This window comes from Cibotium barometz, chromosome 14 (genome assembly GCF_041138505.1).
Source record: "Cibotium barometz isolate CiBa-2024 chromosome 14, ASM4113850v1, whole genome shotgun sequence".
NCBI classification, from domain to species: Eukaryota; Viridiplantae; Streptophyta; class Polypodiopsida; order Cyatheales; family Cibotiaceae; genus Cibotium; species Cibotium barometz.
In genome coordinates, this window is record NC_141059.1 from 28727020 (window position 1) to 28736958 (window position 9939).

Here is a 9939-nt window from a genome sequence, read left to right on the forward strand (position 1 = left end):
GAGCTTGAGAGGTATGGAGTTTCTGCAGCAATGGATAGCTTAGAAGAGGAAGGAAGAGCTTCAAAATGAGCTTTCCAAACCTAGAGTATGTTGGGGGGAAGTTTGAGAGGGAAAACACACTTTTGGAAAAAAAAATAAAAAAATTTCATTTTTTAGGGTTTTTAATCTGCGCGATTCTAGGTGGGGGGACCTCTAAGTTTGGGCCTAGGAGGTAGGGGGACAAGAGTAGTAATTAGGCCCCATTAGCAAACCAAAGCCTAGGCCCCCTAGGATCAAAGAAGTCAAAAATATGCACCCAACCCTCTTCCTATTGGTCCATTCCTAATCAAAAGTTAATCCAAGAGGCCCTCTTTGGGTCCAAAAAATTCCTAATTGAATATGGGGCATTATTGTAGGCCTTTTAGAATGTTGATTAAGTCAAGTTAGAAGTGGTTATCCTGCGAGAGTAGGTGGTTATAGTGAAGGGGGATCCCTCGATCTTTTCACTATCCTTGTCTTGTAAAAGAGAATTTTCCTTTGGCTTTAATAGTGGGGAGCATGTATAAAAACCTCAGAAGCTATCGTTCTTCGAAAGGGGCACTATCTACCCTGCTTGTCTAAGTAGTATTCTAGAAGATCTCAATAAAGTTCTAATATCACATGAGTAGTATAAGAGTTCTATGTTGGAGCGTGCATAAGGTGTAAGAGTTCTAATGCGTTCTTGTGTTACTTGAATTTGATTATGCCTCATTTTTATAATGTAGACATGTGGGGGGACGATCCAGAGTGGAGAAGCCCAACGCGCCGTCGTTCCCAGTGTCCATCACTGATGATCCGGACATGGAGCATCTCTCACAGTTGGCCGCTAGTCTGTCGCCACCAGGAATGGGAGAGGGAGTGTGGAACATTTTTGCTCTAGCCTCGCTTCCTTCCATAATTAACCCTACACTAATGGGGGGTACTCTGATGGTTAGTTCTACTCCAGGGTTATGCACTCCTATACCCATGTCTACTTTGATTGGAGGATCTAGTCCACATCTAGGTGCTGAGACTTCATGTGGAGGTTGGGACTAGGCCGCTCCACTCTCTTCAGTGGCACCTAGTCCATGACCTCGTCAAATAGGAGGTCTACCTCTTCTCGTCATGCTAGTGGGGGTCGTCGTTCTAGTGGGGGTGGACGCGGGGGTTGTTTTGGGGGAAATAATAGATAACAATTCCCCATCGGCAAAGGATATGCTAGCAGAACAAGTGGTGGATCCAAATGCCTATGACCCAGCGACGCTTCCTTACGCGTCGCTTCCTTACCGTGTGAGGAGGATAGATGGGTCGATCATTAAGGATAGCAAGGGGAAGCATCTCATAGCACGCATGCATCACCTTGTAAATCTTAAGTTCAGAAACATTTGGGGCATTGACTGTTTTATAAGCTTTTGGAATTTATATAGTTTGTGTATTAACATTACTTGATCTTGTGTGATATAGGAAGATGATGAAGAGGAAATAGGCGAGGACCAGGAGGCAGCATTGGATGCAAATGCAACATGGGATTTAGTGCCTTTGCCTAAGGAAAAGAAGACAATTGGATGTAAGTGGGTGTATAAGGTCAGGAATAACGTAAATAGTGCAGTGAGTAAGTATAAGGTGAGATTGGATGCCGCTATGTGCAGACCTATGGCATTGACTATGTGGAGACATTCAGGTATGGCTACAAGAATGGAAACCATGAGAGTTGTTATTACTATGGCTACAGGCAAAGAATTAGCCTTTACATCAGATATCCGAATATAAACAATGCCTTCTTGCATGGTGATTTGCAAGAAGAAGTATACATGATGTAGCCACCAGGTTATGAGAGTGATGCACACCTAGATTTTGTGTGAAGGTTACGTAAATCCCTATATGGCTTGAAGCTACATGCACCCAGAGCATGGTCAAATAAGATCGGGGAGTATCTTGCTACCATTGGATTTCATATATCTCTAATGTAGATTTTTTACTTTATGTGCAAATGACAGATAGAGAGATCATGCTATTAGCCATCTTTTAGTTATATGGTTGTAGAGAAGAGAAGAGGATAGAAGAAAATTTAGCCATCCATCTCTCGTGTTTTGCGTTCTTTTGTGTGTTTGTGTGTGTTTGCATGCAAGGAACTCAAGTTCTCCCTCTCCCTGCATTTTTTTTAAGAAAGGGGGGGAGAGAAAAGAAAATATAATCTGTTTCTTCCCCCCCTTCCCCTCCCTCTCATATATTTTGCGTATAGAGGTCCCGTTAGGCAAAGAGCGACGGGTGGCAATATACCATCACACTCATCCATGGGGGTGAAACTCTGCAAGTGGGGGGACAGTGACCCCATGGACCCACTCACAAAATTTCACCTCCATCGGATGCCAGATGGGATGGGTGTGACGTCCTACCCAAACCTGTTCTTTTTTTGCATAGGGGGCTCGTTCGGCACTATGCAAAAAAAGAATGGGAGGCAACACTCATCCGGCGTCCAATGGGTGTGATGTCTAAGTACCCAAACTTGCTCTATGCATGCAGTTATGCCCCACAACTATATGTACAAATGTAGCTGTGTGCATATCTCCATGGGAATTTTAAAACTCCAAAATTCCTTTATTGAACCATGGTTGTGGACACAGTTATGACCTCATCCTCGTATAGTGGTGCCGCAAAAAGCTATGTAAGAAAAGTCAAATATTGAGTTTCATTTCCTTTAACTAGAGTGTATAAAGCTCGACATTAAACAATAATATTGCAATCGTTGTAATTAATCAAGAAGAAGCTCACTTGGATGGGCCATTAGTCACCATAAAATGTGTGTTATTGAGTTGTTAAACTTCAACTAAAGCTAGATGGGAGTACCAAAGGCAGTGTAATATGTGAGGAGACATGGATAGGAGCCTATGAGTGGAAAAAGAAGACATTCATTTTGGTTTCCTTGGAACGAAAACATCAATAAACAAAGAAACTAAAACAACATCTGCATGACTACTATTGCATTTTCCTCCATCATCGACCCCCCTTCTCGCTTATCCCTTTGGCTCCCTATTCGCAAGGCAGCACGTGGTGCAATGCGTTAGTCAACATAGCAGTTTGGCCATTCCTAATCGGCACAATAAATGTAATGTGCTACCACTGCTACAACAACTGCAGCCATAGTTCGTAAAAGAAATAGAAAGGATGCCTAGGAACCTTGCGTCCTTCTGTTTCTTTTATGTGCGGCGTGAAGAAGCAATGCCTAAGAACCTTTCATCACATCTAGGAACATAACTGCATGCTAGAATATATTTCTTTGTAATAAAAAAAACTGGTATTATAATCACATGAAAGTGTAATAAATAACACTTTTAATATATTTCTGTTTGTCAACAAAAATAAAAAATATCTATGGTTCTATTTTTTCTTCCGCTTTTCTAAATTGTGAGAGTTTTATTTTTTTCGAGTAGAGAGAGAATAGAGCTAGTAGCTCTAGTAGCGTTGCTTCAGAAGGGGATCATACACAGAAAGAAGCCCGAAATAATAAATTGTGAGAGTTTTATTTTTCTAAAAGAGTAGAGAGAGAATAGAGCTAGTAGCTCTAGTACGGTGGCTTCAGAAAGCGAAATAATAATAAGAGGCGTGAAATATAGCTATGCAAGAAAAGCCAGTTCTAGCCTTTCAAGAGGATAAAGGCATAATTTTCTTAGCTTGAAGCAGACAAGAACGGTATCGTGCAAGAGCCGTGAGAGTGAAATGCTATACCTGTGGTAGAAATGACCAGGAAAGCCTGTTCCTGTGAAGGAAGCCTCGTACCAAGATCCATCTTTTCTTTGGGTGGTTAAGAGGTATCTGACTCCATGTTCAATGGAATCTACCTCATATTTTCCTAGAGCATCTCCTGCAGCCAATAATCCTATAACAGCCCATGCGGTTTGAGAAGGAGTGCTTTCATATCCTTGAGGGCGGCAGGGTCGTTGTAGCTGTAGCATGTTTCACCCCACCCTCCATCTCCTATACTGTTGTTAGTGTTCTGCACTTGAGCTAGCCATTTGGCTCCTCTTGAGATTTCTTCTTTATGAGTGGAGGGTGCCAGGACAGATAATGCAACCAGCACGCCGCACGTGCCGTAGATGTAGTTAACGCCCCATCTTCCGAACCAGCAGCCTTCTTTCTCCTGCTCTTTTCTGAGGTAGGCGAGGCCTCTAGAGATGGACTCCGGGGGCGGCAAAGGAGCGTTGAAGTTGCCGTGCTGTAATCTGCCCACCATTTCCAGGACTCTAGCGGTGACATCGGAGGTGTTGGGGTCGATCATAGCTTTCAGGTCACCGTAAGGGGTGGAGTTGAGCCAGTCCTGGTCATTATCTTTGTCGAAAGCCGCCCAGCCGCCGGCTTTGCACTGCATGGAGGTGATCCACTTGAGGGAGCGAGCAATGGCCCCCTGCTTGACGCTCTCATTGGGGAGTTCGAGGGCATCCAGGGCCATGACGACAACCGCGCTGTCGTCCACGTCGGGGTACCATCTGTTGAAGAACCCGAATTCCCAGCCGCCCGTGAAGCCGGAGTTATTCTTGAAGGACCAATCTCCATGCTGGGTAATCTGCTTCTTGAGTAGCCACTCCCCAGCCCGCTGGAGGGCCGGATGATCAGGCGGCATCCCGGACTCAACCAGCGATCTGACAACAAGCGCCGTGTCCCACACAGGCGACACGCACGCCTGCACCCAGTACTGATCAGCGGTCTCCATTGAGAAGTCTTTTAGGGCGAGTAGGCCCCTGTGCATCACCGGATCAGTCACCTCGTGCCCGAGCGTCTTCATACACAGCATAGAGTAGAACATGGGCGGAAAGATCCCCGCCCAATCACCCGAGTCCTCCTGCCTCTCCACCACCCACTTCTCCGCCGCTCTGAGGCCCCTCTCCCTGAACGGCACCAACCCCCACCTCTCCGCCACCTTGAGAGCGTAATCCAACACCACAAAGAAGTCCGTCCAATCGCCTCTGAAGGGTAAGGTCACGCGCGCTTGCTTCCTCCCTTCCACATACAGCTCGTCCAAGCACACCGCCGGCGTCACCATGAATACAGGCTTCTTATCAAACACCACAATCAAAGGCACTGTGCATGACCTCGCCCAGCTAGACATTTCATATATGTTTGTCAAAAACCAGTTCGGCAACAACGCCAACCAAGCTGGCAAAGAAGGTATCCCCCTCCAATCAAAGCACCCCAGCATAGCCAAACAAAGCTTGGTGAAAATCCTAGCCTTTGTCACACCTCCTCTGTTAAGGATAAATTTCAAAGCGTTCTGCAGTGCTGGGTCGGCAACAGGAACGTTCAGCAAACGCAGTGCCATGTAAGCTTCTATGGAGAGACTCAACTCACCACCATCTCCGTAGAAAAGCTCCCACCCGCCATGGCTGCGCTGGTTTTTCCTTATGTAATTCTCCATCTTGTGGACTGGGTAGTTACGATCAATGCCCAATATCTTGAACAAGAGGACGGTTTCAGCAGTGAGGGAAACATTGCTCTCTAGTTCTGCCCACCAGTAGCCTTCTGGGTACTGTTGGGAAAGCAGCAGATCTTGGCTGCGCTTGATGGCCTCATCTAAAGTCGGGTTTTCTCCACCCATTCCACCTTTAATGGCTTCCGCTTCATTGTAAAACTCTTGACTGTATGGCAACATCTTTGCTCACGACTATACGCACACCACTAATACCCTGCATGCAGCTCATGAAAGAAACAAGCAAATTTCTAGATTAGAAATATATATGCACAATCCAATTGATAATTATAAAGAAATATTCTTAAATAAGACAAATAATTACAGATAATCATCTCTTGATCGGTTCCCGAATCAGTAAGATTGTTAAATAATGATAAAGTTAATTCAATCTCATCGGTCTGATCTGCAAGTTGCAGAAGAGAGACCACTACATTCAAAGCAAGCGAGACCACTAGTTTCTAATTTCAATTTTCAACTATCCAAAAGTGAAATGTGGAAACCTGAAAAGTTTTACATTTTCTGAAAGATTCTCTAAATGTCAATATATATACTCTATAAATGCTCATAAAACGTGCATTGCAAACACGCTATCCAAACAAGGTTCTCAAATCATGGACTAAGTGCGCACTCCTCTTCTACATCTCCATAGCTTGCTAAAGTGTAGAAGTTATAATGGATGCCTACAACAGAGCTAAAGTTTAACACCCTTAAATCTAGCAAAACATGTGATGAATGAAACGGCTTCAGAGCATAGCTTACTAAGGTGTAGAAGTTATAATGGAGGCCTACAAAAGAGCTAAAGTTTAACACCCTTAAATCTAGCAAAACATGTGATGAGTGAAACGGTTTCAAAAACATTGTTCACGAAAAACCGAGGTTTAGTGTCAGGGGAATGATAAATTTTGAAAAATAACCTTCAAATTTCAAAATAACAATTCACAAAAACTTACAAATTTTAAGGGCTTTTAGTCATAATTATGCTAAAAACTTTAAAATTTACGAAAAAACTTACAAAAAATTTGAGGTTGATAGTTTTTTGAATTGTTGGGAAAAATGTTTTCTACAGGCGATAAATAATTAATTCAAAATCAGAGAAGATTACTTAAGTACTCCTCAAAGGACTACTTTGTATGCTTGCATGTACAACATCTTCAAAGCCTGAAAACAACCCAGGGACTACAATATGAATGAGATTAGTGCTGTAACACGAATGTCGTGTCTAAGCTAAATACAGAAGTTGGAACCATTCATTGTGAATCCCTAAAGCTAAATACAGAAGTTGGAACCATTCATTATGAATCCCTAGTGAATTGACACGTTGATTAAGTCTCGAAGGCTAAATTTTAAAATACTAATTAGTGGATTTAGTGTAAGTGTACTGATGAGCCGACTACAGATGGCCACCACTTCGTATATGTCCTTAAACTATAGAGTTTAATGTTTAAACTGATCTAAAGATATAGCTAAGTGAGCATGGATGCGTAGATCTCTTTGTTTACAACAGTCCATGGCCCAATTATTAGACTAACAGCTAGGAGATTATAGATTCTATCATATCTTCAACTCTGCACATAGTATCGTTTGGTATCAGACTACGACAATGTACATAATCAATTCGCTGATATCCCGTAGTGGAATCCATACGTATGAGCGCCATTGAAGGAAAGGCAAAGGCAAATATATGAAGGCATAGACTACACGGACCTGGATAAAAGAATGAAGAAGGCCAGAACTGTGCAATCACAGTGAGGACAGGAGTATTGGCAATATGAGGGCATCAACTACCATGGCTTCCCGTAATGAAGACCTTGATGTCGAGCAGTTAAACGGACTCGGTGGGAGCAGGCCTGGAGATCATGATCATCGATAGAACTTATATAAAGACCTCCTTGAAAGTGCAGTTTAATGGGGGTCACTACAGTCGCTGGAGCCTGGAGATGATCATCAATATGATCAATGAAGTAGGTGGAAGAGTTTGGGTCCTAACTCTGCATTCTCCGAGAGATGGCAGCAACTTTCAGCTTTTAATATTTGGGTGAGGAGTACCCTGGGGCCTCGTGGACGAGTAGGTTGCTTTTTTAATGGGTCATGCGCATTTTGGCCACTTATTTTTGAATGACCGTAAAAGAATAAGGTTAAAAAACCGACATTATTTCTACTAAATTATTTATCCTTGTACTGTATCTTTGTAGAAATCCGTATATTATGGATCCCTCTTGAAGTGAATGTACTTCTCTTTATTTAAGATCAAGCAAGATCTTGCCTTTTCTTTGCCCTTCATCCTTAGACAGTGTAGTATGTGCACAGAAAATCTAATATATATGAACAGTGAAAAATCTAATATATCTACATTGAAAATTCTTATTTGAATCTCCGAAAACTCAGTCTTTTTTACTTCTCTCAAAATAGGCCTTCCATTTTTATTTTCCAAAAGGATTTTCTAATTTGTTTTAATTATAATTGCAAACTCGAGCATATTTTTTCTCGCACGAGTTTTTGATAGATGGTCATATTTGTTGGGCATTTAGTCAAACATTTAAGATTTTAATACATAAATTATCCTCCTGTCTAGCTTACATTTACCATGTGTTATTTCTGAAACAATCCATTATTTGTCTATCTCACAGACTACAGTCTACAGTAGCGCTAGCACATAGAGGAGAGAGAGAAGGAGAGAGACCTTAGACTGGTCACAACTTGTAGGAAATTTTGGTTTGTATGTATTTGCTTAATTTTTTAAATAATGTTAAGTATTTTATTAATCAACTTTAATCTTATTACCTACTCATGTTTTGGTTAGTATGCATTGTTTAATTTTTGGAACAATGTTGCATATTTTATTAATCAATTTTAATCCCATTGCCTACTCATATTTTGGGTAGTATGCATTTGTTTACTTTTTTGAATAATATTACTATACTTTTCATGTTTACATGCGGTAGCATAACTTAATTCACACTATTTGGGTTCTTGTAGATCAAGACATTGGTGCAGCTCAGTGCATTAGAAGTAGAAGCAAGTTTTAAATTGGAAGAGCCTACTTGGATCAAGTACATTCTTAACTTATTGGCATTTTAAATTATATTATTATTGAAATTACGATTTTAAAGTGGTGTTTGTGTTTAAGCAGAGTAATTTGTATTTTAAATATTTTATTGTGTATAGTGTGACGAACTATCATCTTAAAGAGATTTGGTAAAATAGTGTCATGGGAATACATAACTCTAATTTATACTTTATATTTAATGTGCACATTTTGTAGATCCAAATGAGCCAAAGCACACTATTTCAAGTGCTAAGTGTTTCACAACCTCAGAACAAGTCTAGAGAACAGACGATGCATAATCTATTTGGCACGCCAACTTCTAGTAATGTTGAGACAGAAAACTTTGAAATTAAAAGCAGTGAAGATGATGTGAATGATGATTTGGAAATGGTTGGTATGATGCATGATAGTTTATTGTCGTCTAACAAAGTAGATAAGCAAGAACTTTCAAACAAGAAGATGATGCAGAATAGTTCATTGTCGTCTAACAAAGTAGATGAGCAAGAACTTTCAAACAAGAAGATGTTGTGAATGATGATTTGGAAATGTTTGGTATGATGCTTAAATTTCACCGTGGCCCCATTTTGGCATCTTAAATCTTGTTTATGGTGTATCTTGAGTATTACTACTTGAAACTTGTTGGAGATTGTATATTTGAAATCTACTCATCACATAAGCTCCTTAATGATATGTCGCATGGAGGGGTTTTGACATAAGATTGATAGGGTTCACCATGGCCCCATTTTTTTGAGAGAGAAAGAGCATGAAACTTCTTAGAGGGGCCCCAAAATGAGCTCATAATTTCCCTAATGGTTCATTGTCGTTGAACAAAGTAGATGAGAAAGAACTCAAACAAGAAGAATTGTCATCAAAAATATAGAAAAGAGTGGGAGTCAAAATTCACCTTTCTAAAAATGATTGTGTATGGAAAGGAAGAGTGCATGAAATGTGTATGGTGTGAAAAATATAAAGTAAAGGAACATTGGGGAAAGGATGTAAAACCATTCAACTTAGTGCTATTCACAAGCACATACGCTCAGAAGAACACAAATTTTTTCACATGAAGTGGTGTAGTGAAAACGCCACTAAAATGCCTCAGCATGTTGTCATTTTATGAAGGATAGAAGAAAAAAAAGAGTCATAACTTACATGAAATTAATGTACTTCATCACCAAGATGGTACACATTATTAGTCTTAGAAGCATGTCTACCTCCAATTCAATGATTCAATCATTAGGGTTTATCTTCCCCATTTAAATAATGTTATGCATGGCAAAGAAGAGACCAATGTAGGGAAGAACCCACCTTATAAGGCTGCTGAAAAATAAGCCTGGGATTTTAAAAATGATCTGAATTAGATACATATTATTGGCCACTATTGATATAGCTAGGAAACAAGAGGGTCTACATGGGTTACAATTGATGGTCATCA

The 9939-nt window shown here is 40.7% G+C and overlaps 1 pseudogene across 1 annotated transcript; it reads right to left on the reverse strand.

The window, feature by feature from the left end:
* Positions 1-2890: 2890 nt before the first annotated feature.
* Positions 2891-7343, reverse strand: LOC147631900 (dammaradiene synthase pseudogene; annotated as a pseudogene). Its single transcript, XR_015267372.1, has 2 exons — positions 7166-7343; positions 2891-5675 (listed from the first exon to the last, which is right to left on the reverse strand). The product of XR_015267372.1 is annotated as a dammaradiene synthase pseudogene (transcript).
* Between the last annotated feature and the right edge of the window lie 2596 nt (positions 7344-9939).